Below are 8,682 nucleotides of genomic sequence, written 5' to 3'. Positions count from 1 at the left end.
GTATAAGTTCGCGTTGCTTAATGACATAGCTGTCAAAATCCGTCATACGCGGTAACTTAAAATCCTACTAATATTATAAATGCGAAAGTTTGTGAGGATGAATGAATGTATGTATGTTTGTTCCACTTTCACGAAAAAACAACTGAACAGATTTGGATGAAAATGTACAAACATCAAAATAACACATAGGCTACATTGTATAATGATTTTGTGTAATTTGATCATAATATAACGACATATATCAAGTAAGTCGGAAACAAAATATCTAGGAAAACTCCTTCCCGAGGGCAAAGCCGCGAGCAAAAGCTATAAAATAAAAATAAAAAACCTTAAGATGCTGACTTTATTTTTGATGAAGGAAATCGCGTTGGATCTATTAATAGAGTTCTAAGTTAAATTCTGTACGGTTCGTCCCTATTTCGAACACAGTTCATCCCTGTACTTCTTGTAACACTTGTAAATCTTGTTACGTCTTGTATCGTTTGGGGGTCAAGTACACATAGTGTCCTAGATTCTGTGTAACAAGCACCATTTGTAAAGATAGGCCTTTCGAACGTGAGAATTTAGAAGAACTATCTGATGACGGTGTTATTGTATGCCTAGTTAGGTGTGGAACGGACTGTCGAGACGTATGTCCGCATGTTCAAACCCAAGATTTCTGGCTTTTTAAAATTATGTATGCATGCTTTGTGCATTACCGCTTGCTTCAACGGTGAACGAAAACATCGCGAGGAAACCTGCATACCTGAGAAGTTCTCTATAGGAATTTTGATGGGGTGTGAAGTCTACCAATCCGCACTAAGCCAGCGTGGTGGACTAAGGCCTAATCGCTCTCAGTTGTAGAAGGCCGTGCCCAGCAGTGGGACAGTATAATACAGGGCTGATATTATTATTTATTTACTGCTGTCAAGGAGTGTGTTTCGATTTGAAGAATGTGATAGTCTAATTCCTGGGCACGTAAAGTTTAAAATTCAATATTGTTTCGGGTCCGAATTGACCACTTTATGAAATCGTTATTTCGTTTTATTAAATTAAATGCAGTATATAGTCGGGGTGGGTCAGCTTCAATAAGAGTCTATTTATTACAGCGTAAACTTTAATGCACTTAACAATTAACTTTTACATAAGTACACTCGCGCGCCATGGACTACGTGACTCTCTCTGTGGCGCGCAGGCTCACCCCATTGGTCGGGAAGATGTCACGTGCGGCGCCTGGATACACCTTGTTTCGGATACTCACCGTTACGAGGTGTATCGTGCAGGCAACGTACCGCGACCTATACGGACGGGGAGTCTGCTACTAGTCACCGCTATACACTCCCCCTCGGGTTCGTGAATGCGTCCTCGCTCAGGAACACGCTCAAGAACATCAGAAACAGGCTTTACATGACGAGGCCGGCCTCTACGACGCTTTGGCATAATCGGTGGAGGTGGCGCGTCATCTCTATTCACAAATGGCGTAAGTTGGGATGCGTGAAACCTGCCTAAAACATCATCAGGAGCATTAAGTTTTGACACCAGGTAAGTTGTAGGGCTAGTTTTCCTAATAACCCTATAAGGACCGTCTCTTTTAGGTACAAATTTAGACGATAACCCTTTTGCAGCATTACTTAATACATGCGACTTAACTAAAACTTGATCCCCGACATTAAATTCTTCAGGTTTACGACCTTTATCAGCATAATCCTTACGCCTATCCTGTTCTTTTCTACTCTATCCCTAACTGAAATTAAAGAATCCAAGAACCTCTTTAAGTAGGGCGTGATCTGAGGCACAAAATTATCCTTTTTTAAAACAGCTCTTATATCGAAATGAACGTCAACAGGTGAACGAAGTTCTCTAGCTAATGTAAGAAAAGCTGGTGAAACGCCTGTTGTCTGACACATAGCCGAATTCATAGCAAAACGAACCGATGGTAAATGGTTAGGCCACGAAGAATGCTCAGTGTCTACCAACTGGGCCAGCTGTGCCTTTAGATCTCTATTTTTCCGTTCGACCGGATTTGCTTCTGGATGATACAACGGTAATAAATCCTGTTTAATCCCCAGAATATACATGCACTGTTGCATAACGGCAGATACGAACTGTACGCCATTGTCTGAAACAATGCGACGTGGAAGACCGTATCTAAGGAAATACTCCTCAATTAGAGTTCGAGCACAAGCTTCTGAAGTCGCGTCAGCGAGAGCAAAAAGCTCGACCCACCGAGTAGCTGTGTCCTCTATTAACAAAATGTATTTCTCCCCCTTTCTCCAGGGAGGGAGCGGGCCAAACAAATCAATCGCCAAAACCTCTCCCCTTTGATTTAAGACCGGGGTCTGTAAAAGACCTGAGGGTTTTAAATTTGATGGTTTGTACCGCTGGCAAGTTGCACACGACTTGACAAAAGTCGGCAACGAAACGTCTCATGCCAGGGAAGAAAAATCGCTGCGAAAGCTTCTGAAAGGTCCTATCAATACCTTGATGTCCAGCAAGTGGAGTATCATGACATTCCTTCAAGACATCGAGTCGCAATCTTATTGGAAGAACGAGTTGGGGTTCTTCAACATCGACATCAGGATTGTATCTATAAAGAACACCTTGCTGCATAAAATAACCTCGCTCAGACCAGCGTTTATCTTCCACTGCATCATTACTTTCAAGACCATTAATAATTATTTTTTTCAGCTCCGGATCATCTAACTGAGCAGACCGCAGATCAGCAGGACTTCGCGTAGGTAAGTCAACGACAACCGTACATATACCACACTGACCTTTACTATTTTCTTCACAGGTAGGACGACTCAACGTGTCGGCGACAACATTAGCCCTGCCAGGAGTGTATTCGAACTGAATGTTAAACTCCTGTAACTTCAAAGCCCACCGAACTAATCTACCTGATGGTGACTTCAAACTCAACAACCACTTAAGAGGCTGATGATCACTGCCTATAACAATTTGTTGACCTTCGATATATCCTCTGAAACGATCGACTGACCACACTACCGCAAGTGCTTCCCTTTCGGTAGTACTATAATTACGCTCAGCTGGGTTTAAAAGACGGCTTGCGTACGCTATCGGGCGTTCGTCTTTCCCATCTCCCTGCAGCAACACTGCGCCGAGAGCGTAATTACTGGCGTCAGTACGCAAGACAAATGGCTTGCTGTAATCAGCCTGGGCAAGAATGGGTGCAGACGTTAAAAGCCTTTTGAGCTCCTGGAACGACTGATTTTGCTCAGAGCCCCATACCCATGGTTGATTCTTCTTTAAGAGACGTGTTAAGGGTTCAGCAACTTTTGAAAATTCAAAATAAACTTTCTGAACCACGAACAGGTCTGAAGAAATGTTTTGAGGTGACGTAGCGAATTTGGTGCTTTCATATCCGCTACAGCGCGGACTTTATCATGATCAGGTGAAATCCCATCCTGAGTGATGACATGTCCCAAATATTTTACTTCTTCGCGCGCGAAAACACATTTTCGCGATTGGCACGAAGATTAAATAAGCGCAACCTCTCGAAAACCATTTGTAAATCAGCAATATGTTGATCAAAGCTTTCTGAAATGACGAGCAAATCGTCTTGATAGGCTAATAGAGTCACATTTTTAAGTGACGCGGCAGAACGCAACCTATCTATCAACCGTTGGAATGTGGATGGAGCGTTTTTAATCCAAACGGCATTCTTTTGAAACGATACGTTCCAAAAGGTGTCAAAAATGCAGTTTTGTCTCTATCACACTCACGAACAGAAACATTCCAAAATCCACTTCGCATATCTAACGTACTCATGATGCAATTGCGCTTAGTAGATTGTATTAACTCATCTATAAGCGGCATCGGGTACACATCGGTTTTCGTAATCGCATTAAGTTTTCGATAATCAACGCAGAAACGAACTTGACCGGATTTCTTAGGCACTAATAACGCAGGAGAGCCCCATGCAGATTCGCACTCTTCTATTATGTCATCAGCTAACATCTTTTCTATTTCAGATTGCATAACAGCTTTTTTCGCAGGAGTTAATCGATAAGGAGGAACCGCTATAGGACTATGTTCACCAGTGTCTATTGTGTGTTCAGCGAAAGTAGTCGGTTCGCCTTTTAACTCCAAAAGACATCCTTATTATTAACTAAGAACTGAGAAAGTACCTTGCGCTGCTCGTCGCTAAGCTGTGACGCTTCCTCACCTCTAAGAATACTACTAACAGGCAAAGTATTTATTTGGTGTGACTGTGATGCTTTTTCAGATAGAAGATCAAAGTGCTCATTTACGTTATCAGCAAAGTGCCATTTAGAGTTACCAAAATCAACACTAATATTAAAAGTTATCAGAAAATCTATACCTAAAAGAGTCTCATTTTTATCCGCGTCTGGAAAATTAAAAACTTACTAGCCTGGTTCTGCCTTCAAGAGTTACATTAACTTTGGTTTTAAGAACCGTCATTGGTCTACTAATGCCATCTGCCAATTTTTATATTTTCCACACACGACGACATTGGGTGATGATAATCCTTCAAAAGAGTGTACAGCGTATGACCAGCCACACAGCTTTTTGCAGCTGAATCTACTAAAGCTATACCATTTTACCCAAAATACTAATTTTTAGTACAGGCCGTAAAAATGTCTATTCTCATTAAAAGATTGACAATTACTAGCAATTCCGTACGTTAATTGAGAAACACTATTTTCGGAAAAAATTGAGAACAACTTTTAGTTTTAGAAAAATGTTGAGAACCATTTGCAATTTCAGAAAAATGTTGACAACCACTTTTGATTTCTGAAGTATCAGAATTATCACTAAAAGATTGAAAACTCAATACTGACTGTGACATATTATTATTAATTTGTGGCGGCAACGCAAACTCCCCTCGTCACAAGTAGTACATTTAACACAATTACACATTTTCATATTCCTATATCTACGTGTTTTAAAATTACTACGACAATTACACATATCCGTTTGCGAGACACAATTTTGTAAAATATTATTATTAATATAACAAGAATCGTCGGCAAAACTTACACTATGCGGTGACGGGGTACTTATTTGTGGCGGCGGCGACGACAACGGCGGCCGGGACAGCAGCGGCGACGGCGGCCGGGACGGCAGCGGCGACGACAGCGGCTGGGGCAGCAGCGGCGAGCCGGTCGCGCAGCGCCTATCGCTACGCACAGAACGCGCGTGAAGCGACTCAATGCATTGAGGCACCTGGGACTCACATAATACCGAATAAAACGCTGAATGTTCACTATTAACCGCGTTGTTACATTTTGTACACTTTGAACGAATTACATTCGCGGCACCACAACCATAACATTTAACGTTTTTGGTGTCCTCACTTTTTGCATTATTTTTTAATTTTTCACATGTGTCCTTACTGTGACCGGTACGTTTACAGTAAACACAAAACTTTGGTTTTCCCGCTCTTGTCGTAAAGTCTTTAACTTTTGTAAAACTCGACGGAGCGGCGGCGGCACGCGAAGACTCGACGGCGGCGGCGCGCGCTGGTTCCGCGCGGGCGGCGGCACGCGCTGGTTCCACGGGCGCGGCGGCACGTTCTTCGCAACTGGACGATGTCGACACTTTGGAACCATCATGCCGTACTTCACTAAGCGAGTCTTCGATGGCTCTCGCTTTTTTAAGCAATTCGTCAAACGTGGAAATTGATTCTCTATCAATACGTTTACGAATACGGCGGTCCAACAATCCAAATGTCATATCCAATTCGACACGTTCGGACAGGTCACCTTGGGGCAGTTTTGCTAACAAGGCACGAACTTTTTGAAATAAAAACGATCAGTGTTTTCTTTATCTTGAACTAAGGAAAACAGCTCGACATATATTCGAAAAGGCGGCCGGCGTTCACCATACGCACTTCGTAGCTTCGTAATGGCATCCTCCCATGTTCTGGTAGTACCTTTACGCCTTGCCACCATGTTCCTGCCGATGAATGGAGTAACATCGACATACCTAACAATGCGTTCTCGTCGCATATATTCAAACATGTTTTGTAAACTTGTATGGCATCAATAAAATTATCAACGGATTCTTCCGGACTACCACCGAATCTCGATGCGCACTTTGAGAAATTATTTTTCGTAATGGTGGAAGTACATGACGTAGAATTTGGATCAATTGATATAGTTTGCGGTGTCGAAGAGCGAACTTCACGTAAAATTTGACTGCAAAACTCTGCTTGCGACTGTTGTAGCGTAGTCAATAGTGTAGTTAAAGCTTCTTGAGACATCGTAACTGATTTTTCCGATTCTTCCTGAACCGAGTCGTCGGTACTGAGCGACTTGCGTCTTCGCGGCATTTTGGGCGAAAATCACAAAACAACGGCAAAGCAGTTTTATAAACTTCTATAATGCACAATTGTCGGTCGCGACACTAAGTTCAAAAGTTTTTGTGAACTAGGTAGGTACACTGACGAACTGACGCGCAAAAGTTTGATCTGCACTAAAAAATAGACTCCAACCCCTTGTTTCATACAAAAACACACGTTGGGACGCCAAGATATAGTCGGGGTGGGTCAGCTTCAATAAGAGTCTATTTATTACAGCGTAAACTTTAATGCACTTAACAATTAACTTTTACATAAGTACACTCGCGCGCCATGGACTACGTGACTCTCTCTGTGGCGCGCAGGCTCACCCCATTGGTCGGGAAGATGTCACGTGCGGCGCCTGGATACACCTTGTTTCGGATACTCACCGTTACGAGGTGTATCGTGCAGGCAACGTACCGCGACCTATACGGACGGGGAGTCTGCTACTAGTCACCGCTATAAGTATTGACTATGAACTGACATTTTATTTTGACAGAATGACAAGCAAAAAGTAAAAATGGCCACGGTCAATTTTATTGTTTACAATGAGCGCAAGATGGCTCTTATTACAATTTATACCTTTTGTGTACATGTTTAAAATATATTATATTATATCGCTGTAACAAATATTAACAGAATTACGATCGGTGTGCAGCGCCAAGCAATTGTTCATAGGAATCATTCAAAATTATAAAAAGGTTAACATGTTTTTCGAACTATATACAAACTTAAATAATTATTAATCAATTACTGTTGGGATATTAAGAAGTTATAGGGTCTAAAGTAGTGAATTACTTGACTGTTATTGAAATTTTGTTTTCGGGTACTAGATATTTGTTTCATAAGAATTACGTAAATCGATACATATTGTTTCATAATTTCTTTAATATTCACCCTTACAGTTGATCCCTCGTTAACAGTACATAAATACTCCACCATCTCAATACGCAGCCCAATTTTCATACGAATCCCACCAATTCCTTAGTAAAACGTTTTCATTGATAATCGAGAATACAAACGTGAAACAAAGAGCAGACCCACTGGACGGAACGGAGTTATTTGGTTTCCATTTTTCCTGCCCATTGTTCTGTCCCATTGTCCGTTTGATCGATTGACTGAAATGCTTCTATTATTATTGAAAGCTATTTGAATCAAGATATATTTAATTACTTTCCATCAAGGTGTAGTTTCTGTTTGGACATTATTTACTTTAATCTTATGAATTGTGCGAGTGTTGACTCTAACATTAGCTTATAATCATTTTTGAATCAAAAATATTTGAAACACGTGATAGTTTCTACCCTATTATGTTGCTTATAGTACGGAAATAAGCTCCTCAAAAGGTGAATGTATTAGTTGTACCTCTGCTTACTCTTTGATGAGAGATATTTAATTTTTAGAACAAATATGAGATTCTTTATTTATTATCACATTTAGTCGCGTTGTAAAACATTTTTGATGAAAAACTCTGATCTGCAAACTAAATTAATTTTGAACGAATGAAATAAAAAAGTAACTTCTGGACGTAATAACCTTCCTTTAGAGGAAAACGTCACAGTAAACTCGCAACTTCAAAAAGGCTTGGTGTTTCGCTCGAAGTTTATAAATCATGCAACTCCCGAATAGCTAAGGGTACAAGTTAATTCCACTGGGTACGGCCAAGCCACGGACGGAGGCGAGAGCGGGACGTTTTTAATGTGTATTTTGATTGCATCAGTGGTGTGGTATTGCGGAACGACAGCCATGTTGAGGTCTAGTTTCTACCCTGGGCTATAAAAGGACATTGGCTTCATCTACTTAGTACCATCCTGGAGTCTTTTTTTATTGTATTAGTGGGCAAACGAGCAAGCGCTCAGCCTGATGGTCAGCAGCATCAGCCGTCCATGGACTTTCCAATGCCAGGACATAGCGAAGCCATCACCTACCAGGAAAAGTCTGGAATGGTGTTCAATAAATGGCAACAGACTCACCATCTATAATATTCTAATATTATAAATGCGAAAGCTTGTGAGGATGTATGTATGTATGTTCCTCTTTCACGAAAAAACTACTGAACGGATTTGCATGAAACTTTGCAGTAATATTGATTATACATCAGAATAACGCATAGGCTACAATTTATATTGATTTTGTGTAAATTTATCATAATATAACGAAAAATATCAAGTAAGTAAAAAATATCCCGGAAACCCTTCTTACGCAGACGAAGCCGCGAGCAAAAGCTAGTCACCCATAACATAGATAACTAAACGTAGGTATGATGACAGTTTGCCTACACCTGAAAATAGAAAATAATTAATAATTACGTATAATTCTTTATACCAGCAAGGAAAAATGCATGCTTGAAAAATGTTGCAACTGACTTTAGATAAACC

At 40.8% G+C, this 8,682-nt stretch overlaps 1 pseudogene; it reads right to left on the bottom strand.

Moving 5' to 3' along the window:
* Nucleotides 1-2,516: 2,516 nt before the first annotated feature.
* On the bottom strand, nt 2,517-6,761 carry LOC115451763 (annotated as a pseudogene).
* Nucleotides 6,762-8,682: the final 1,921 nt, after the last annotated feature.

The sequence above is a fragment of the Manduca sexta genome, unplaced genomic scaffold, assembly GCF_014839805.1.
Source record: "Manduca sexta isolate Smith_Timp_Sample1 unplaced genomic scaffold, JHU_Msex_v1.0 HiC_scaffold_3147, whole genome shotgun sequence".
Lineage (NCBI taxonomy): Eukaryota > Metazoa > Arthropoda > Insecta > Lepidoptera > Sphingidae > Manduca > Manduca sexta.
Note: the sequence above shows the minus strand (reverse complement) of the source record. Positions and strands in the feature narration are given on the sequence as shown.